The sequence below is a fragment of the Sus scrofa genome, chromosome 14 (genome assembly GCF_000003025.6).
Source record: "Sus scrofa isolate TJ Tabasco breed Duroc chromosome 14, Sscrofa11.1, whole genome shotgun sequence".
NCBI lineage: Eukaryota > Metazoa > Chordata > Mammalia > Artiodactyla > Suidae > Sus > Sus scrofa.
In genome coordinates this window covers 23,686,556-23,710,285 of record NC_010456.5, presented here as the reverse complement: position 1 = coordinate 23,710,285, position 23,730 = coordinate 23,686,556, and the positions used below count along the sequence as shown (strand labels likewise).

Sequence of the window (23,730 nt, the reverse complement as noted above, 5' to 3'; positions counted from 1 at the left end):
TGTTCACAGACTCAGCCTTTCTCCCAGCCTTGACCCTGAAACTACAAGGATTGGTCTCTCTGTTTCCACCTCCCCAAGGGGCTTCCACACAGGCACCAGGCGCTGCAGCATCAAGAGCAGCTCGGCCAGGCTAGCTGGTTCCAAGGGGGAGGACTGTCCACCATCCAAGTGGGTGGCTGGTGTCCAGGGCCTGAGGTTGGCTCACTAGGGATCTAGTCTGCTGAGTGATGAGAAAATGAATTAGCTTGATGTCTGAATTGCTAGTCCAATTAGTTACTGGGAAATGATCCCAAGAAATGTTGGCAGGCTGAGGTTGGCTAATGTTTAGAAGCTCAGTCTGGCTAGTTATGCGTGACCCAGTCTGGCAAATACCTGACGACTGCACTTACCTATTGTCCAGGAACTCACCTGAAATCTTCTTGGGAATAGGTGGGCTGATCTGGTATCTCAACCTGGTTTGTCATCAGGCACCCAGCCTGGCTAGTAGCAGAGGATGAAACCTGGTTCATGCCCATTCATGCAGCTTGGTTGATGACTACACACTTAGGCTTGTGTGTCTGAAGGAGGAAGAAGCAGAGCGTGTGCATTCCCCTCTGCCTTTTGAAAAGTAGACTGGTGGTTTTGGTATGCCTGTACCAAATGCCCCTGAAATACCAATGCAGTTTGGCTGGAGTAGACACCAAAGCTCCTGATCTTTTCTGTAGGACTTTTCCCTGTCAGTGCCTGGAACCCACTCTCATTGTCCACATCAGTACACATGGGACACCTCACATCTACCCTGATTTTTTTTTTTTTTTTTAGGGCTGCACCCACGGCATATGGAAGTTCCTGAGCTAGGGGTCAAATCAGAGCTGCAGCTGCCAGCCTATACCACAGCCAAAGAAACACCAGATCTGTGACCTATACCACAACTTCCAGCAATGCTGGATCCTTAACCCACTGAGCGAGGCCAGGGATCAAACCTGCATCCTCATGGATACTAGGCAGGTTCTTAACCCACTGAGCCACAATAGGAACTCCACATCTGCCTATATTTGAATTGGCCTGTCAAGATGCTCCAGGGTCTCGCAGAAGCATGGACTCAAGGTAGGGGGATGAGTACCAGTTAAACTGGTGAAAGGGAACGTGGGGCTGGAAGTGTGAGACTCTTCCAAAGGAGTTCTATCCATAGGGATATTTCAGAACTGAAAGTTCAGTTGCTCCAGTGAAGTACCGCAAAGAAAAACGAGCTTAGAGGGACTGTGGAACGAGGTGCCACTGTATCAGGCTATTTCAAAGGAAAATTGGAAGCTCTGTAGGTGACCCATTGCCCTTCTGAGGTCATGGCTGGGGTGGTAATTCTGTAGGAGGGGCAAGTGTCTTCCCATTGATATAGAAACAGTCATTCAAGTGTCTTCTTTCAGCTTTCAAAATGTTGATTCGTGTGACTGGTAGGAGCTGCTGCTCTGCTGGGCAGTAATCTCTATCAGAGGGGCTCTATGACTGCTTCCACCAACCTCTTCCTAGCTCTGGTACAATAAAACTAGGGGAAAAAATCAAAAGATTCTTTTATCATGTTTTGATTGGGGCTGTTGGTGATACAACCAGGCAAAGGGTTGTCAATCAGAGTAGCATCTTCCTTTAGCATCTATAAGAATGCTGTAGTCTCCACATTCGATTTTATTGTCCATCTGACAAGCCAGATACTTAATATTGTAGAGCACCTACTGTATACCAGACCATATGTAGAGCACCTACTGTATACCATACCTGTGCTAGGTATGGTATAGAGCACCTACTGTATACCAGACCATATGTAGAGCACCTACTGTATACCAGACCATATGTAGAGCACCTACTGTATACATACCTGTGCTAGGTATGGTTGTTTGTTTTTTACAGCCACACCTGCAGTATATGGAAGCTCCTCGGCTGGGGGGATTAAATCAGAGCTGCAGGTGCAGCTCACACCACATCCATGACAACACCAGATCTGAGCCACATCTGTGACCTACGCCACAGGTTGAGGTAATGCTGGATACTTAACCCACTGAGCAAAGCCAGGTATCACGGACACCATGTTGGACTCTTAACCTACTGAGCTACAATGGGAACTCCGTAGTTGTGGCCCTTAAGCTCACTGTAGTCCAGTAGAGAGACAGTCATGGGAATAGACTGAATTATCAGAACTTCAGGTTTCAGGCAACAGAAACTCAATTCCAAATTCCAGATCAAGGGACCACTTGTTGGTCAAGGACAACAAGGAACTGTTCTGACAGCTGTTATCTGTGTCGCCCAAGTTCCACCCCTCACCCTTCCCTGCCCTGATCTGTCCAGGAAAGCAGGTCCCAAACCAGCTTGGGCCCAAGCTCAAAGCTCTTCTTCACTTTGCACTTGGGTTCAGTGGGCAGAGTTGGCAGGAGATTGTGGGAGGGGAGGAGGAGAGAGAGGTTGGGGTACTTCTTCTACATGTCTTACTGGCCTCTGGAAGAGGCTGCATTTCTCTAAGGCTACAAACCCTGCCCATGGACCCTCTCCGCAGGCTACAGCTCTCCTGCTTCCAGAAATGTTGCTTCCTCACTTGTCACTCAGAAGGTCCTAGGGACAGACTTCCCACTCTTTCTAGTTCCCAGGGAGCTCCGTGGATCCCCTTCACCTGCCTGCATCTCTGAGGATAACTCTAGATAAAGCTTGGTTCAGTTGCTCACACTGAGTGTGCCATATGCTCCCACCTGGACCCTACCTGGCTCAGGTGTGTCAACAGCACTGCAGGAGGCAGGTGGTATCAGCTTCAGGTACAGCAGGAACCAGATGATTTCACACCCCTGGGTCCCTTTCACTCCTGCCCTGACTTTCTTTTCTCCCACAGTGGATTGACTTCTCCAAGTGTCAGGAAACATGGGCTCCACAGCCCTAGAGCCTCTCATTAGGGAGCCTGGCCACTGGAAAATGACACCAACTGGGAGAATCAGTGAGAAGGACTCTGATTGGATTGTCCTCAGTCAGGTGAACACGTATAGATAAAGGAATGATGTCCATGAAGTTGGGCTCAAGTGTCCACTGTCAGATGCTCAGAGTACATGATAAGGTGCACATCTAGGAGTTCTTCCAGGACAAGGACCATGCCACAATCACCTTTCCATCCTCAGTGCCAGCACTGGGTGCCCAATAAATGTTGAATGAATGAATGAATGAATGATGGAGAGAAGCACTTGGTGACAGGAAAGGGGCCTCTATCCTGTTGGGCAGTCTATCCCATTTCACATAGTAGGTGATGCCTGAATTAAGTCTTTAAGATGAGTAGGAGCTACCCAGACCAATAAGGGATTTTATCAGGAAGTGGGAAAGAACAAAATAAGTGTAAGTAAACACAGAGAGAAAGGAAGGTAGTTAACCAAGGAAATCTGAAGCAGATTCAAATACCAATGGCATTTTTCTCAGAACTAAAATATATATAATTTAAAAAATAATTTTTTGTCCTTTTAAGGCCATATCATTGGCATATGGAAGTTCCCAGGCTAGGGGTCGAATTAGAGCTCTAGCTACTGGCCTACACCACAGCCATGGCAATGCAGGATCTGAGCTGTGTTTGCAATCACAGCAATGGCAGATTCTCACATCATCACGGATACTAGAGAGATTTGTTACCACTGAGCCATGAAGGGAGCTCCCTAATTTGAAAACTTAAACATAAAAAAACATTACATAAAAGACCCCCACATAGCCAAAATAATCCTGAGAAAGAAGAGCAGAGATGGAAGAAACATTCCCTGACTTTTGACTATACTACAAAGCTACAGGAATCAAAACAGTAAGAAGACTTCCCTGGTGGCCTAGCAGTTAAGGAAACAGTGTTGTCACTGCTGTGGTATGGGTTTGATCCCTGGCCTGGCAACTTCCACATGCCATGGGCATGGCCAGAAAAAAACCCAGTATGATACTGGCACAAAAACAGACACATAGGTCAATGGAACAGAATAGAAAGTACAGAAATAAACCCAGGCACTTAGAGTCAGTTAACCTATGACAAAGTAGGCAAGACTATACAATGGAGAAAAGACAGCCTCTTCAATAAGTGGTGCTAGAAAAACTGGACAGCTACATGTAAAAGAATGAAATTAAAACATTCTCTAACACCATACACAAAAATAAGCTCAAAATGGATTAAAGACCTAAATGTAAGACCAGATACTATAAAAATCCTAGAGGAAAACATAGGCAGAACACTCTTTGACATTTTTTGAGGGGGTCCATCTCCTAAAGAAAACAAAAAGAAAAAAAGAAACAAATGGGATTTAATTAAACTTAAAAGCTTTTACACAGCAAAATGAATCACTGACAAAATGAAAAGACAACCTACTTAATGGGAGAAGATATTCACAAGTGATATGACCAATAAATGATTAATATCCAACATATATAAAAAACTCAAAAAACTCAACATAAAAAAAGCCACACAATCCAATTAAAAAATGGGCAGAACATCTGAATAAACATTTTCCAAAGAAGAAATACAGTTGACCAACAGGCACATGAAAAGATGCTCGACATCACTAAACATCAGGGAAATGTAAATCAAAACCCCAGTGAGATATCACTTCACACCTATCAGAATGGCCATCATCAAAAAGAACACAAATAACAAATGCTGGCGAGGATGTGAAGAAAAGGGAACCCTTGTACATTATTGGTGGGAATGCAAATTGGTGCAACCACTGAGGAAAACAGTATAGAGGTTTCTCAAATAACTGAAAATCAAATATGGCCCAGCAATTCTATTCCTAAGTATGTATCTGAAAAAAAAAACACTAATTCAAAAAAATATATGAATCCTAAGGTTCATAACAGCATAATTTATAATTGCCAAAGTATGGAATCAACCTAAATGCCCATCAACAGATGAATAGATAAAGAAGATGTGATACATACATACAAAATGGAACACTATTCAGTCATAAAAAAGAACAAAATTTTGCCATTTGCAGACACATGGATGGACTTGGAGAGCATTATGTTAAGTGAAATAAGTCAAATGGAGAAAGACAAATACTGTATGATATCACTTATAAGTAGAATCTTAAAAATACAACAAACTGGTGAATGTAACTAAAAGGAGGCAAACTCATAGATATAGAGAACAAACTAGTGGTTATCAGTGAGAAGTTGGGGGGAGGGACACTAAGGGAGATGGAGTAAGAGGAACAAACTATTGGGAGTAAGATAGGCTCAAGGATGTATTGCGCATAAAACAGATAACTAACAAGGACTTTCCATATAGCACAGGGAAATCTACTCATATTCTGAAAATAACCTATTTGGGAAAAGAATCAGAAAAAGAATATATATATAACTGACTCACTTTGCTATACATCTGAAATTGACACAAATTGTAAGTCAACTCTACTCCAATAAAACTTTTTAAAGTTATTCCTTAAAAGGATGTATTGCACAACATAGGGAATATAGCCAATATTTTTAATAACTGTAAATGGAAAGTAGCCTTTAAAGACAGTATAAAAATAAAGAAAAAAATTCAGGTGTCCTACAGGATTAGAAGCCAGAGTCTCAGAAAAAAAAAAGAAAAAGAAAGTAGTTAAATTTTGCTGCAGAATGAAGGGATTTTTGTAGCAAAGCTAGACAGTAAAGCTCAGGAGGCTGTAGAAGCCACTTGTAAGAGGTACTGATGAGGGAGGACTTTCTTTTGCAATGAGAAAAGATGGAAGACAGTGAAGGATCATGGTCAATGCCAGGGCCTGGGCAATGCTTCCCAGAGCAGAAATGGAGCACTGGCAGAAAGTGATGGAACTCAAGGACAACCCCTCAGACGAGGTCAGGGCAACATCCTCACAGCGCTGAAGCTTAGGGCAGGGACCCCAGACTCTGCCTACCTAGACCTCATTCCATGTTCGTACGCTTATTAGAGTTAAGACCCTGGGTGAATCACTTAGGCAGAGAGAGAAGACGATGGCGATGGATGGGGTGGTGCTGAGCATCCCTCACTCTAGCCTCCCTGGATTCCAGAGTGCTGTATTAGGAAGCTCTGGAGAAATGAGCGTGTCAGCATTGATGTGTGAGTCACCTGGACATTGCAGCATCTCTGGCTGCAATTTCTCTTCAAATAGGAGAGTGATGTACTCCACAGGTAGTATTCCTGAAATGCATAATTACAAGCAGACCTAGGTTTTTACTTCCTAGCTCATCACCCACCCCTGATTTGGGTGCAGGGTCTGTGTGTGCCTGGGCTTCCAGGACAGTAGGTGTCGGCAGCATAAATGTTGGGGCTGGTTCAGAAAGATGAAGCAGATGTCTGAATGTGAAAGCACATTATTGCATTCCTGGACTGTGCTGTGGAGATAATTTTATCTGACACTCAGGTGGACAGTTGTTCCTAGAAGTGAAATGCGAGTTAGAGGCTACTGTGCCCATAAATCACCCTTAATTGGAGATTTGAACTCCCACCGCAGTCAGCATTGACTTCTGAGTGTGCAGATAAGGCGGAGGCTCATTTTGAGATGTCTCTGCAGGAGAAGAATCAGACTAGCTCTGCTCCCCATACATTTCCCATGAAAACTCTTCTGCATGGAGTCTGGGTCTGCTGGGTACCTTAAGAAGAGACTTCCCATGTCCACTTGATTAGATCAGAAGGGCTGTTTGAAGGGAACAGTGTGTCTGGATTTACATTGAGAGGGAGGACAGCTGACACATGGATCTTGTGAAATGCACTAAGGGTCTTGTCATTGTGACAAATAATAAACGCAATGAATGTTAAGGGGACTCTAGCAGCACAAAAGCTACTTAAAATGTCAACAAACATTCCTGTGGGCTCTCCTGGCTGCCATGGCATAAATGTTTTAAGAAGCAATTTCCTACTCCCATTTATAGAACTGGCTGTTGTCTTTTTGTTCTTAAATTTAAATGTCTCATCCAATTACTTTACGGATCTTACAGACTTAAAATTCTGTTTGTCTGAAATCATCTGAGTTATCTTCCTCATCTTGTTGGTAATCACCTGTACCCAGCTGAAATCACTCTCTCAAATCTAGTCTCATTAATCTTGAATTAGTTAGCTATAAGTGGAAATGGCCCTCAAAGCTTGGGGACATCCACTGGGCCCACCCCTAGCATCATGAGAGCTCCTAAAGTCCATTCCTCTGCTCTGTAGTAATAGATAATCTAAGGTTTTACTGAATACTTGATCTTCCAGAAGAGACTACAATTCCCATACTCCCCTGTACCCTCAGTCACATGACTGAGTTCTAGCCAATAGGATGAGAGAGGAAATTACATGTACTACTTCCCTTTTGCCCCTAAAACCTGCCCTCCTCTCCTCTCCCTTTCTCTGGATGGAAGTGGATGAGTGTGCCAGCATCTTGGACTGGGAGGAAGATGAGGATCTTCCAGGGCTGGTGGAGCAATGATGTAGAACCAGGGAATTATACGGTGGGGTCAGCCTTGTGGTCCATGTGACAGTCCACACCTGGACTATGGATAACAGGAAATTGCCTTTCCTTGTTGTTTAAGTTGCCTTTTTTTCAGGGTCCCTATCACCACAGCTGGACTTGCCTCCTGAGGGATGCACCTGAGCTCACACCGAAGTCACACAGACTCCTCTCACCCCAGGTCCCTGCTCCCTCAGGGAAGTGGGTGGCTTTCTACCTCCGTGGAGGGAGGGAAGGTCCTGGGTGCAGTGGTCCAAGGATGTTGAAGGAAGCCTGACCTAGTGTCATGGTTTAAGTACCTTTAACCACAGAACTGAGTCCTGTGCCCCTTCTCTTCTTTTCCATCTTTCCTTTCTTTTTTCCTTGCTATGGAAAGACATCAGATAATGTTGGACATTTATAGCACACAGCCTATGGCCGGGCAGGTCTTGTGAATGACCTCGTTGATCCTTGCAACAGTCCTGTGGCACCTCAGTCCACGTTGTACAGATGTGGAAGCTGAGGCTCAGAGACACCCCCACCCCTTTAACAGTACAGAGCTGGCAAGGAGGCAGGGCATGAGCCCCAGTGGTCTGGTGCCATAGCCTCCAGATTTTCTTCACAGGAAAATCCTCCCAGTGTCCCATGAATGCAGAGGGACCTGGTGTCTGGCCTCTGTTTATGGTGAGTTTCTCTCATAAAATAGGCCCCTAGAACAAGCCACTCAACTCTCAGTTCTCTTTTTTCCCTTTTTTTTTTGGGGGGGGGGGTGGGGGTGCACAGGGTAGATGAAAATTCCCAGGCTAGGGATCAAACCCACATCTGACCCAAGCAGCTCCAGTCAAATTTTTAACCCACTGCACCACAGCGGGAACTCCCCCTCTTTTCTCAGATACTACTTCTGGAGGGCTTCTCTTGATCACCCTGCTTGCACAGGAGGTGGGAGACCAACTCACCTCTGAGGGTCTGTCAAAGTGGCTGAGAGATTGTGATGGCCCCACGACCCTTGAGCAGTGTGTGGGGAGACCGGCCACAGAGGTCAGACCAAACATATCCCACTGCCCAAGGTGGGGGGAGGGGGCCAGGACCCTAGAGATGGCTCAGGCAGCTCCTCATTTTCTCTTCACTCCCCCACACCCCACTCCTCTGCCCCACCTTAGAGGAGTGAAGGAAGAGCTCTCCAACCCCACCACCAGGGTTCCCAGCCAAGGTGTTAAAGAAAACCTAGAACAAATTAAATGCCCAGCCAGACTGATGCAAACCAAGGGGTAAGGGGATGAGCCTTAACCCATAAGTGATGCCCTTGTGTTCAGGGGTCTATAGCCATTTCCTCCAGGGTAACGGGGCAATGTCTGCTAAGTAAGGGAGGACAGACCCCCAGTGTCCCAACAAACCTGACCTTGGCCTCTGCAGGGACCAGAGCAACCTTCTCTGGGGTCCTTCCTCTTCACTCAAATTAATGGTCCTCCACTGGGCAGTGACTCCCACAGTCTTTCAAGAGCTGGAACTGGCAGTTGCTAGATGGGGTTCACAAAAGGACGGTTGTACCCCTGCAGCCCCCCTCCACTCCCCCGCCCAAGCTCTGTGCCCAGAAGGCTGTGATGGGGCTCTCATCCAGGGAGCTGGGATTCTGGGCTAGACTCACACTGTCACAAAGGCTGCTCAGGATAGAAAGCGCATTAACTGTGGGTCTCAGTCTCAGGTGTGCTAGAAAGTAACATTTAGGGTTGCTTTTCTGTAACCCTATAGATACAGTTCATTTCTGTTTGAGACACTGTTTCGTGTCTTTGGTGAAGATGTCATCCCAGCCCATTCAGGTCTCCCTTTTCCCTGGTGCTCTGAGTCCTCCAAGGTGAGGTGGGCAACTTCTTATCTCATTTATATCCAAGTCCCTTTAAATACATTGATGTGTTTGGCAAGTTTCCAGACATAGGATTATGAGCTGAATCAAGAAATGCAAGCCCCTCCCTGTCCTCCTGCATCCAGGATGGTCTGGGGGCTGGGCAGCAGCAGCAAACAGGTCACTGTTCCAATGCTGACCTCCATCCTCCCGACCACTCAGAGTAGACCCCAGGATCTTTTCTCACTCACTGCCTCATCAGCCCAAGTCACCATCTGAGATGCTGACTGGTGTGTGGGGCACCTGATGCTGTGACATTTCAGGCCAGTAGCACCTGGCTTACTGGCTTACTCCCTCAGACTTTGATCTTTGCAGGTCTCTGTGACTTTCCTCCCCCTCCCCCAGGGCATCTCCAGGATTGATGTCTCTCTCTCTCTCTTCCCCTTTCACCCCTTCCCAGGAGCCCGGGGGCCACTGGCTGCTCCTGCCCCCTCCAAGGAGGCCTGGGGACCCCATGACTAGAATCATAACTCTGTTTGCATGTTCCCCAAGTAGATTCTCCTTGGCTGCCTGTGAAGCACCCTCTGAGCTGGGGCCTGGGGGCAAGGGGGCAGTTCAGCCCTGGGTGAGATGCTGGGTCAGCAGAGTGGTCTCTGGGGCTGGTAATTCCACTGTGAGGAGGTCATTGGTATCCCTGTGATAGGATAGTACTATAAAGAGTTGACAGATGCATTTTGGTCTCGGACCTCTCCCTTACACCCTCCCACCTCTACCTGGTCATTACCCTGGACCCTTCTGCTCCAGGGGAAGTCCAACAGGAGCAATCGAGAATGAAGGAGTAATATTACTGTTTTTCAAGGTGGGGGTTCTTAAATACATTGTCCTGCTCTAATGCGGAGAGGCTTGGGAGACTATTTGAGAGTCAGTTGCTTCCTAGCCCAGAATAGGTCAAGATCATCTCTGAGTTGGAGAAGATAAAAAAAAACCCAGAAGACAGAGGAGAGACATGAGACAGGTCCTTGTACCCAAGAGCTCTCAAAGTCAGCTCTGAGATGGAACATGCCAGGCACCCCTGATAAATTTGGGATCTGAACATAGAGGAGACGGGTTCTCTTCCTACTTGGGATTCTGGAAGCAGTGACTTCTCAGTGGACCTCACACAGCCAGATAGAGGGCGGAGAGAGAGGAGGTGGCAGGTGGGTCAGAGAGGACCCAGAAGAGGCCCTTAGGGTCCTCACACCCTAGTATTTGGAGAAGAGTGTGGTACTTCCAGGGTCCCACAGAGGACCAGGTCCTACAGGAAAGAGAGGGGCACCAGGAGAGCTGTGCTGGGTCATGGCATGTGACGCCAGACACACTGAGCCACCAGGCAGACCCTGAATGGGGATGTGCATGATCAGCGCAGGAGGTGACACCTGAGAGTCCCACCCTCACACCATGTGAACCAGCTTAGAGGCAGCTGAGAGGAGGGAGAAAAATCCTCAACTGTCTAGAAAAAAATCAACTTCCCTGAATTGATACCATTCACCTGGAATTGAGTCTGTTGTTTTCTGCCATTAGGCAGAGTGAGGGCTCTAGAGAGAAACTATATTTAGTTATAAAAGAATCATGTTATTTTACACACTTGAGTTGATGGCTTAGAAATCTGTGCCATCTGAGCGTGCTTTGGGAGAAACGGTTATGTGCAGCGTAAAAAATGTCAAATTTGCCTTGGAGCCCAGGAGGAACCAAACCAATTTTGTTTTCTTAACTGGCAAGTAGGGTTTTCCCAGAGCTGAGGAGGCTCTTCTGGGTCTGACATCATCCTGAGTCTGGAGGGTGGGTTCGGGGGGACATTCAGTTAGGTCAGGGTGGGCAAAGGGGCTGCTCACCCCAAATCCTGGGAGTAGCTGAGCTGGGAGGAGATGGGCGAAGCAGAGGACAGGTGGAGGGAATAGGAGGAAGAGAGAAAAGGAGGAAGAGACAGCTGGGCTGGGAGGAGGAGCTTTGGGTTGGGGACACCACAGGTACAGTCCCGACCACAGGTACAGTCCCGACCCTTTCCTCAGCCTCCTGACTTGGAGGCAGCTGCCTCCCTACAGTCTGGGGAGGAGGGAGAAAGACATCAGACTGATGGAGGGAAAGACAGCAGACCTTCTCCATCAGACTCGTAAAAGCTTTTATAACCCACTGGATCCTTCGTACACTCAAGGGAGTTTTATCATCGTCCACTATGGTCCTGACACGGCTGATAAATGGATAACAGAGATGATCAAGGGTGACAAGGTCCCTGCCCTCTGAGGAAATAGACAAAAATCAATAAAATGAGAAGAGAGCCAAGATGATTTTAGGTAGCGATAACTGCTCCAGCAAGAATAAAGACAATGATGAGGCTGAGAATAACGTGGGGACCACTTCCATGGGGACACAGGAGGTGTCAGAGAAGTGACTCTTGTGCTGAGAATGAGGTGAGAAGCAACCAGCTGTGTCAATGTACAGGAAGAACATTCTAGACAGAAGGAAGAGCAAATGAAAGTTCCAAGTCAGTGTAGAGACTTTGACAGAGAACTCTAGCACCATGAAACCACGTGACCAATGGGCACATCCCATGAGGTCAGATTGGAGCTGGCAGGGGGCAGGAGAGTTTGAGCCTGGGAGAAGGGCACAACTCTCATTGCAGGAAAGGAATGAAGCCCTTCCTAGATCCTTCTCCTTTATCTCACTCATGGAGCAAAAATGTCAACTCTGGGAGATCAGCAACCCTGCCACCTCCATGGCATAGGACTGGAGGGAAGATCGGAGAACATCCTTCCAAGAGAGAGCCCCAGACACACTGGGCCCAGATCATAAGAGTACCTTCTGCTTAAGGAGGGCAAGAAACTGCCTCAAAGACCAATTTAGACGACAGAATGTGGATGACATCAGGGGCTCAGGATCACTGTGAAAGCCTCATTCTCAAGACTTAGGGACATGGAGCCTACTTAATACTGACAGTAAACTGGGACAACAAAGTCCCTCCTCCCTTGATTAGCAGACATTGAGTACATAGCAGAACATCCCTCAGAGACGGACAATTGTGTAGAGAGGGACACTCTCTGAGCCACAGGCCCATTAAATAAAGCCTTAAGCTGAAGGTGGAATAGGAACATTGAGAAAAATCCTCCAGTAACTTAATCCCCACCATAGATACAGAGTAACACTAGAGGAATTTGGAGGCTGTATTAACTTAGAAACAGCAGCATCCAACTCCAGCTCAACTGTCTAGAATAATACACCCCCACCCCCAAATAAAGACATAAAACAAAAGACACGAATATTTCCAAGTATAAATATTATTATCTCAGTTTCTATTGTCCATTCCCATGTTCAACTTTTAAACCAAATATACAAGACACAGAAAAAGGCAAAGGCGGGGCGGGGTGGGGCGACCCACTGTCAAGAGACAAAGCAATCAAAACAAATAGACTTGGAGATCACATATGGTGTTAGAATGAACCATCAGTGAATCTAAAACAATTCTGAATGTTAAAGCCTCTAATGGAAAATATGAAAAATGTCGCTGAGCAGATAATAAATTTCAACAGAGAAGTGGAAACTGTAGTATAAGAGAAAATAAATCATAGTAACAGAGATGCAGAACTCTTTTCACAGACTCATCTGTAAACTTGATACAAAACTAAGAACAAAATAAGTAATTATGAATAAATAAATGGGCAATGAGCAAGCTGAAAAAAACAAAGAAAAAAGTGAACTAGAAGATATCTTTCTCCCAGGCTAATATTCAGCAAACTCTGAATTAAAGGAGGAAGTTTACAGCTATTTTGTGTGTACTGTGCTCAGAGAATTTTTTAAACTGCAAATGGAACAGAGATAAAACATAGCGTAGAGAAATAGAGCAAGGACTTCAGATTCGTCCTGTCTTTGATACAAATGTTGGCTCTGCTGCTTCCCAACCATGGGCCTTGGGCAAGTGATTTAAACCTTCTGAGCTTCATTTCCTCTATCTGTAAAGTATAAAATAGTGTCAAGTGGAGATAATCATAGTATAAATCTCAGTGGGGTTTTGGGAGGATTAAGTGACAGATCACAACTCTACCTAACACAGTAGTGAGCACAGAATAGGTGCCTGAGATATGGTGACTCTAGGGGTCCATCAAGGATCCCTCCATCTCTTTCCTTTTGTTTCAGGTCTGACTAAACATCAATCACTTTACATCTTCATAAATAGCCAGAGCCACTGTAGAAATTTAGGGGAACAATATCTTCTGAGGGAACAAAGAAACATATAAAGCAAAAAAGTTTGGCAGTTACAAAATTGACAATAGGAGTTCCTGCTGTGGGGCAGTGGGTTAAGAATCCAACTGCGGCAGCTCAGGTTGCTGCAGAGGTGTGGGTTCAATCCCCAGCCTGGCACAGTGGGTTAAAGATCTGGTATTGCCACAGCTGTGGCATAGGTCACAGCTGCAGCTCAGCTTCAACCCCTGGCCAGGGAACTTCCATATGCTGTGAGGGTATCCATTAAAAAAAAAGTGACAATAATGACAGGTAACATGAATTGAGTGCTTACTATCTTCCAGGCTTGGTCCTAAACTCCATATATATACTGACTTATCTCCTCTACTCTATGTGGTGTGTGATTTCATAATTCCAAGTGCACCAATAAAGAGACAGAAGCTGAGAGATTAGGTGACTTTATCAAGGCTATACATCTGGTGAGGGTGGAGACAGCAATTGACCATGGTTGACTCCAGGCTCAGCTCAGCTCACCACCATAAGACAGTCCCTCCTAGGGAGGTACAGGGGTCGGGTTTTTTCTTTTTTTTTAATTTTATTAAAGGGAGTTCCCATCGTGGCTCAGTGGTTAACAAATCCGACTAGGAACCATGAGGTTGTGAGTTCGATCCCTGGCCTTGCTCAGTGGGTTAAGGATCCGGCATTGCCTTGAGCTGTGGTGTGAGTTGCAGATGAGGCTCAGATCTGGCATTGCTGTGGCTGTGGCATAGGCCGGCGTCTACAGCTCCGGTTAGACCCCTAGCCTGGGAACCTCCATATGCCACAGGTGTGGCCCTCAAAAAAAAAAAAAAGACAAAAAAAATTATTAAAGTACAGCTTATTTACAATGTTGTGTTAATTTCTTAGGTACAACAAGGTAATTTAGTTATACACACACACACACACATATCCATTCTTTTTCAGATTATTTTCCCACATAGGTTATCACAGAATATTGAGTAGAACTCCCTGTGCTATGCAGCAGGTCCTCATTAACCATCCATACTGTATACAATAGTGTGCATATGCCAATCCCAAACTCCCAATCTATCCCCCACCCCTCCTTTCCCCTTTGGTAAACTTGTGTTCAAAGTCTGTGAGTTTATTTCTGTTTCGTAAATAAGTTTATTTGTATAATTTTTAAGATTCGACATATAAGTGATATATATTTGTCTTTCTCAGTCTGACTTACTTCACTTATTATGATCATCTCTAGGTCCATCCATGTTGCTTCAATTGGCATCATTTCATTCTTTTATGGCTGAGTAGTAACCCATTATATATATGTACCACATCTTCTTTATCCATTCATCTGTCAATGGACATTTAGGCTGTTTCCATAGCATTGTAAATAGTGATGCAATGAACACTGGGATGGATGTATCTTTTTGAATTATGGTTTTCTCCAGATATATGCCCAAGAGTGGGATTGCTGGGCCATATAGTAATTCTATTTTTAGTGTTTTGAGGAACCTCCGTAGTAGCTGTACCAATTTACATTCTTACCAACAGTGTAGAACGTTTCCCTTTTCTCCACACCATCTCCAGCATTTATTATTTGTAGACTTTTTGTTGATGGTCATTCTGACCCATGCAAAGTGATACATTATTGCAGTTGATTTGCATTTCTCTAGCAGCAGTAGCTGGAAGATTGTACCTTCCTAAGAATTTGCCCATTTCTGGAGTTCCCCTCGTGGCGCAGTGGTTAACAAATCCGACTAGGAACCATGAAGTTGCGGGTTCGATCCCTGCCCTTGCTCAGTGGGTTAGAGATCCAGCGTTGCTGTGAGCTGTGGTATAGGTCGCAGATGCGGCTCGGATCCCGCGTTGCTGTGGCTCTGGCGTAGGCCGCTGGCTACAGCTCCGATTCGACCCCTGGCCTGGGAACCTCCATGTGCCGCGGGAGCAGCCCAAGAGATGGGAAAAAAAAGCCAAAAAAAAAAAAAGGATTTGCCCATTTCTTCTAGGTTGTCCATTTCCTTGGCATATAGTTCCTTGGAGTAGTCTCTTATGATCCTTTGTATTTCCATGGTGTCAGTTGTAATTTCTCCTTTTTCATTTTGAATTTTATTGATTTGAGCCCTCTCCCTTTTTTTTCTTGATAAATGTGACTAAAAGTTTATCAATTTTGTTTATATTTTCAGAAAACCAGCCTTTAGTCTAATTGATCTGTTTTTTAGAAATTTTTTTTTTTGTCTTTTTGTCTTTTTAGGGCTGCACCCACAGCATATGGAGGTTCTCAGGCTAGAGGTCTAATCAGAGCTACAGCTTCTGGCCTACTCCACACCCACAGCAATGCCAGATCTGAGCCACGTCTGTGACCTACACCATAGCTCGTGGCAATGCTGGATGTTCAACCCACTGAGCAAGGCCAGGAATGAAACCCACAACCTCATGGTTCCTAGTCAGATTCATTTCTGCTGCACCATGATGGGAACTCCGATCTTTTTGGTTTTTTAAAATGATTTTCCTTTTTTCCATCACAGCTAGTTTACAGTGTTTTGTCAATTTTCTACTATACAGCGAGGTGACCCAGTCACACATACATTCTTTTTCTCACATTATCATGCTCCAGCATAAGTGACAAGATATAGTTCCCAGTGCCATACAGCAGGATCTCATTGCTTATCCATTCCAAATACAATAGTTTGCATCTATTAATCCCAAATTCCCATTCACTATTTCATTTATTTCTGCTCTGATCTTTATGATTTCTTTCCTTCTACTAACTTTGGATTTTGTTTATTCTTTTTCTAATTGCTTTAGCTGTAAGGTTAGGTTATTTATTTGAAATTTTTTCTTGTTTCCTGAGGCAAGATTGTATTGCCATAAACTAGAACAGTTTTCGCGGCATCCTATGGGTTTTGGATCATTATGTTTTCATTTTCATTCATCTCTAGGTATTTTTTAATTTCCCCTTTGATTTCTTCTATGATCCATTGGTTGTTTAGTGCCATATTGTTTAGTCTCCACATTTTTTTGCAGGTTTTTTTTGGTAATTGATTTCTAGTCCAATAGCATTGTAGTCAGAAAAGATGTTTGATGTGATTTGGATTTTTTTAAATTTACTGAGGCTTGATTTGTGGCCTAGTATGTGATTTATCCTGGAGAATGTTCCATGTGCACTTGAGAAGGAGGTGTATTCCACTGCTTTTGAGTGGAATGTTCTATAAATATCAATTAAGTCTGATATAATGTGTCATTTAAGGCCTTTTTTTCCTTACTGATTTTCTGTCTGGATGATCTGTCCATCGCTGTAAGTGGGTTTTCAACGTCCCCTGCTATTGTGTTACTGTCAAGTTCTCCTTTGATGACTCTTAGCATTTGCCTTATATATTGTGATGCTCCTATGTTGGACGTATATATATATATTTACAATTGTTGGAGTTCCCATTGTGGCGCAGTGGTTAAGGAATCCGACTAGGAACCATGAGGTTGCGGGTTTGATCCCTGCCCTTGCTCAGTGGGTTAACGATCCGGCGTTGCCGTGAGCTGTGGTGTAGGTTGCAGATGCAGCTCGGATCCTGCGTTGCTGTGGTTCTGGCGTAGGCCGGTGGCTACAGCTCCAATTGGACCCCTAGCCTGGGAACTTCTATATGCCAAGGGAGCGGCCCAAGAAATGGCAAAAAAAAAAAAAAAAAAAAAAAAACAATTGTTATATCTTCTCCTTGAATTGATCCTTTGATCGTAATATAGTGTCATTCTTTGTCTTTTGTAATTGTCTTTATTTTAAAGGGTATTTTGATATGAGCTTTCTCCATCAAGAAATGGAGCTTGATTTCTCCAATGAAATCAGCTTTCTCTTGATTTCCATTTGCATGGAATACCTTTTCCAGCCCTTCACGTTCAGTTGGTATGTATCCCAGATTTGGGATGGGTCTTTTGTAGACAGCATATATATGGGTCTTGTTTTTATATCCATTCAGCCAGTCTTTTGGTTGGAGCATTTAATCCATTTACATTTAAGGTAATTATCTATATCTATATCTATATAGATATAGATATATATAGATATTCTTACTGCAATTTTGTTAATTGTTTTGGATTTGTTTTTGTACGTCTTTATAGTCTTCTCTTCCTCTTACATTCTCTTCTCTGTGGTTTGATGACTATATTTAGCGTTGTGTTTGGATCACTTTATCTTTTGTGTGTGTGTATCTAATATAGATTTTTGGCTTGTGGTTATCATGAGATAGATAGATAGATAGATAGATGATTGTTTTAAGTTTCTGGTCTCTTGCAAATGCATCTCCAGGATTCTGCATTTGTACTCTCCTCTTCTCATGACTGCTAGTTTTGATATCATACTTGTGTGTGGATGATTTCCTACCTTCACTATATATTTGCCTTTACCAGTGAGCCTATTCATAATTCTTATTTCCAGTTGTGGCTTTTTCTTTTCCACCTAGATAAGTTTCTTTATTATTTGTATAAAGCTGATTTGGTGGTGATGAATTCTCTTAGCTTCTGCTTGTCTGTAAAGCTTTTGATTTCTCCATCAAATCTGAACAAGAGCCTTGCTGGGTAGAGTATTTTGGTTGGAAGTTTTTCCCTTTCATCATTTTAAATATATCAATGCCACTCCCTTCTGGACTTCAGAGTTTCTGCTGAAAAATCAGCTGATAGCCTTAAGGGGATTCCCTTGTAGGTTTTTATTACTTGTCTTTTTGTTTTTTGGCTGCATCTGCAATATGTGGAAATTCTCAGGCCAGGCATCAAACCTGCACCACAGCAGTGACCCAAGCCACAGCAGTGACAATTGTCAGGTCCTTAACCTATTGAGCCACCAAGGATGTCTCCCATGTATGCTATTTCTTGCTTTTTTCCTTGTTGCTTTTAATATTTTCTCTTTGTCTTTAATTTGGGTCAGTGTGATTAATATGTGTCTCATTGTGCTCCTCCTTGGGTTTATGCTGTGTAGGAATCTGCACTTCCTGGACTTGAGGAAGTGCAGACTTCCTTTTTTTCCATATTAGGGAAATTTTCAGCTATTATCTCTTCAAATGTTTTCTCCAGCACTTTCTCTTCTTCTGGTACCCCTATAATGTGAATGCTGGTGTGTCTAATGTTGTCCTAGAGGTCTCAGACTACCCTCATTTTTTTCATTCTTTTTTCTTTATTCTTTTCCATGGCAGTAATTTCCAACAATCTGTCTTCCATCTCACTTATTTGTTCTTCCACCTCATGTATTCTACTATTGAATCATTCTATGGTATTTTTCATTTAAGTTATTGTATTATTCACCTGTTTGTTTTTTCTTTAAATCTTCTAGCTATTTGTTAAACATTTCTTGTAATTTCTTGTTCTGTGCCTCCATTTTTTTTTCCAAGATCTCATATCATCTTTATCATTACTCTGAATTCTTTTTCAGGTAAGTTGCCCATCTCCACTTCACTCAGTTTTTCTTCTGGGATTTTGCATTGTTCCTTCATCTGAAACATATTTTTCTGCCATCTCAGGTACAGGATTCTCTTCTTCCAGGAGAATCCACAAAGGATGTAGTGGATATACACAAAGAACATGGCAGTGCTGAAATATGTAAGGCTTTTTGCACCCCTGATGGGCTGAAATATAAGAAAACAGAGGGAAAATGCCCTCTGATTTTGGAAATTATTAAGAACATCTGAACATCTTCCCTTGAAAGAGGAAATTTCTGTATACAAAACATAATAGAAAGGGGGAAAAAAAGTAAATTGAAGTAGATGTTGCCTTTTGACATTTCTCAAGAAATAAGCTTTGTGAAGCTGAAATGGCAGTGATGTTTTAATATTATACACACAAACAGTGTATGAGTATGTGATGCTGTTTGAATCCTCAAAAATGTCATAATTTAAATTCAGTGATGAAACTTGGGCTGACTATACATACATTAGGCCTGGGATTAGGAGCTCTGAGGAAGCCTGCTATAAACAGGGCAGTGGAGCTGAAATTGTTTTGATGTTTATCAATCCCCTTTATGTTTCCAATGTATGTTTTGCTGCAATTGACTTCTCAGCAAGAATAACTCACTGAAGAAATCAGCCTCCCACTCAGTGTGGGGGCCCTTGGACACACACCAGGGTCCTGTGTCCTCACTGCTCACAAACGTTCAGAGCAGAACTAGGAGCCAGGAGTGTCAGTGAACCAGACATCATCAGCATACCTTGCACAGGACCATCTTTGCAGGTGGCGTCTTCTTGCTGCTCTTCCACCATGGGGTCAGATATTTATAGCACTTGAGTAGATAGTGGACAAAGCCATTCATCCTTCATGGAGTCTTAGGACATAGAGAGAACATCACCTGGAGATTAAAACATGCATGGAACCACTGAATTATGGGCAGTGTCATCAGACCCTGTAGCAAGTGATAGCAGTGCTTTGCCTTAGGTTCCATCAATTACTTCAGAGAGCCCCCACTACCCTATGTGCTCCCTCCCTCTCCCTCTCTCTCCCTCTCTCTCTCCCAACCCTACACCTGTCCAGGTACAGACAGTGTGGATACAGACAGATAGGCATCCTGGCCAGTACTGTGGGGGGACCCTCCTAGTGGTTCTCAACAAGGAACCAGGGGGAGAGGGGAGCTGGTTGTGAGAGAGATGGGAGAAGAGCAGACACAGGGTGCGCAGTCTTGGATGGTGTATGTGCACAGTAGCAAATAATTCCCCGATTAGGCTGTTTACACAGTTTCATACTCTGGGCCAAAAATGCCTTCATCCACTCAGGCAGTTTCCAGTGATCTCTCATAGAGGAGTTGGGAGCCCCTCTGAACACATGTGTCTGCATCACATCTGGGTGGAGTTAACTCAGCACCCTCCATGGAAATTTCCATTCATCCCACCTCTGAGGACATTCTCTGAGACCTCTCAAGCTGCTGGGCCAGAGAGATGGCTCAGGAGAGCACCTGGCCCAGATGAGAAGGGACCTCTCAGGCAGGTAACCCATAGCTCTAAGCTGGGAAGCAAAGTTTCAGGGGCACGCCTGCCATTTGGCTTCTAATTGACAGGAGCAAGGGTCAGAGGAATGGTGGCCTCCCCAGCACAGCCCAGGTAGGGTTTATCTGAATTTTAGAAAATTACGTATACTTTTTTTTCTTTTTTATGATTTTTATTTTTCCATTATAATTGATCTAAACATACACTTTTTTTTTCATCTGCTCCCCAGAGAGCTGAGCACCATGACTGGGGTTGTGTCTTGTTGCCTGTGATGCTCTGACTTTGGAAATGCTCGTCCCCAAGCCACTCCCTTTCTCCAGGGGAACAGGAAAAACATAAGATCTGACTGTAAAATGCTTGAGTAGAGAAGAAGCCAATTTCAAGGTGTTTATAAGAACACAAGGTGGGGAAGATGTGGTTTCCCAAAGCAAAACTAGGATTTGTGTTAGAGGGAATGAATGACACTCAAAACAGAAGATGTGCCACAAGTAGATGTGCCACTTGTGTCCCCAGCGATGGCTTCCACTTGACCGAGGACAGAGGTTGACACAGGCCCATGAGGGCATGTGAACTTGCCTCTTGGCATCCCTGAGTACGACCCTTAGAAAGCAGCTCTGAGCTCTGGTGCTGTCTGGCTCAGGATGGCCCATGCTGAGGAACGTGTGACAGAGGTGCCCCCACACATGGTGATCCCCTTGTTAAATCACAAAGGATATTAAGATGCCAACATGCCTGGAGGTGTCCTGGGGACAGGAGGAATCAAAGATGGAAATCACCAGATTCAGGTCCAGAATTAATTTTGGCATGACAGCACCCACCGTTAGGAGAACTCATTTAAGCTGAACAGAAGAGTTCCCACTGTAGCTCAGTGGGTTAATAATCCAGCTTGTCTCTGTGGCGTTGCTGGTTCAGTCCCCACCTGGCACAGTGGGTTAAGGAGCCAGCAGTTGTCCCAGCTGTGGTGTAGGTCACAGATGTGGCTTGGGTTCAATCCCTGGCCCAGGAAACTTCCATATGCTGTGGGAATGCTGTGTGGCCGAAAAAGAAAAAATTTTTTAAAAAGCTGAACAGAAATCAAAATGTGACCTGCCAGGAAGGGAGTAAAAAAACCTAATGACAAGGTGGAAGCAGGGGCAGATACACTGGGTCTCCTGCATCAAAGCGAATATAACTTACAAACTCTGGTTGGCTGGGCAGGGCCTGCATGGAGGCAGACAGGGACAGTGAAATCTGGGAGCTCTTCCTATCTAGTTAAACTCTGAGCATCTCCTTTTCATCCAAGTTGTGACAGCTGTTTTATGAACTATGCAGCCTTAAAGAGTCAGCTGCAGCCACAGAAAATGTGTTTGCCTTGTTCCCTCTTTCTGTTGTCAACAAGCTTTTGATATTCAATGTAGTTGCCATCTCCCAACACAAAAACAATTGCTTCTGGGAATAGATTTTTGCTCCTTGGAACTGAGCTGTCATCGCCTCACAGCATTTGGGATCAAAACATCTGTAGTCATCAGTTTCAGGGTTTGACTTCATCTCCATGAAGACCGGTAGATGTAGCCGTTTCAGTACCGGGTTCATCCTCCTCTCCCATCACAAACTGTGATCCTGTATTCGGGACTTGGGGTAGTGTTGCAAGAGCTGGCAGGAGCTGAGGCCAGGCTGGTAAAAGCCTTCCACTGTTTGATACATCTCAAGGGATTAAGGTTGCATCCTGTGTCAGTTAAACCTTTTTGGTATGTATAGCTACATATCAGACTCAGAAACTGCTTGCTGCGTGCTTACATCATAGATAAGAAATGGCCTCACTTTATCTTCTGGTGTTTCTGCGTCAAGGTCTGATATGGTGTCTAGAAGAGATTTATCCAGAATTGTTTTGCTCAGTGTTTTCTCTTTATATTCAAAACACAAATCCACTCTTCTGGCCTTTATAAGACAGCAAAGCAACATTTTATGGAGATCAATAAGTCTTTTTCTTCCCCCACAAGGAGTTCTGGCAAAGAACCAACAGCTGATGTTAGCTGAGCAGTACCATCAGAAAGCGTGGTCTTGGCCCCTTCATCTTCCACTTCTCATCCACTGTGCTCAGTTCTTGTTGAACTGATTCCAAAACTTCTGGAAGTGGAAATTTTCCTTTGTGTTTCTACCAAAATTTATCAACTGGAGTTAAAACATAAGACTTCTTGTTTTTTCTCTAGATAAAACTAGCACCAGCCAGAGAATTATTCACTCCTGAAGATGCTTCCAAGATTAACTCTCTTTAAGTGGAAATCCAGTATGTCAGGCACCAAGGACTTATATGTCCAAATATGGTGTAAAGGAGTCCCCAAATCTATGTTTCTGTCAACAGGATCAAAGAAGGGGAGAAACATCCAGCTCCCAATGCATCATCTGTAGAAAGGTCATTTCCTGCATCTCTTAGACATTCCCAAAGTTTCTTAGCTGGTTTCACTACTATTCCTGTTGCTGTTCCTGTTGAATATCTGATTATAGGAACAGTACCTGGTGTAAACCAAAAAGCAGAAGAGGCTGTCACCAGCCGTGTCCATAACAGTTTCCATTTCCCAGTCTGTGATATCTGGATAGTCAAGAGCACAATCTAAAGCACTTCCTTTTTCAATTGCATAATACAGGAATATCATTATTCAAAGGAATACACTTGAGATACCGATCAAAAATTTTGACTATGTGTGTTACTGCATAACTGTGGCTTCTGCATCTGCAATATCTTCCAGTTTGCTTCTTGACATAGCATAAATAAAATCTACATAAAGAGGAATTCCGGTTGTGGCTCAGTGGTAATGAATGAAACCAACTAGTATCCACGATGATGTGGGTTTTTCCCTGGCTCTGCTCAGTGAGTTAAGTATCTGGCACCGCTTCAAGCTGTGGTATAGGTCACAGACATAGCCCGGATCTAGTGTGGCTGTGGCTGTGGCTGTTGCGTAGGCCAGAAGCCGCAGCTCAGATTTGACTCCTAGCCTGGAAACCTCCACGTGTTGTGGATACAGCCATAAAAATAAATAAATAAATAAAATCTAAATAATAGGATTCATAGGGTTGAGTTCAGAAACCTAGGGTACTAGTTTACTATAAAAGGATACAACTCAGGAACAGCCAGATGGAGGAGATGGATAGGGCAAGGTGGGGGTTAGGGGCACGGGCTTCCATGCCCTCTCCAAGCCTGACATTTTGTAACCAAGCAGGACCCTCTGGGGTCTTCCAGGAATAGACTCTGCCCCCCACCTACGTCTTCCATCTGCCTTTTGTCGGTAAAAAAAAAAGAAAAAACTTTAGGGAGTTCCAGTTGTGGCTCAGCAGAAATGAATCTGACTAGCAT

General features: G+C 44.1%; 1 pseudogene; it reads right to left on the bottom strand.

Annotated features, from left to right (window-relative positions):
* Positions 21,673-23,441, bottom strand: LOC100157663 (annotated as a pseudogene).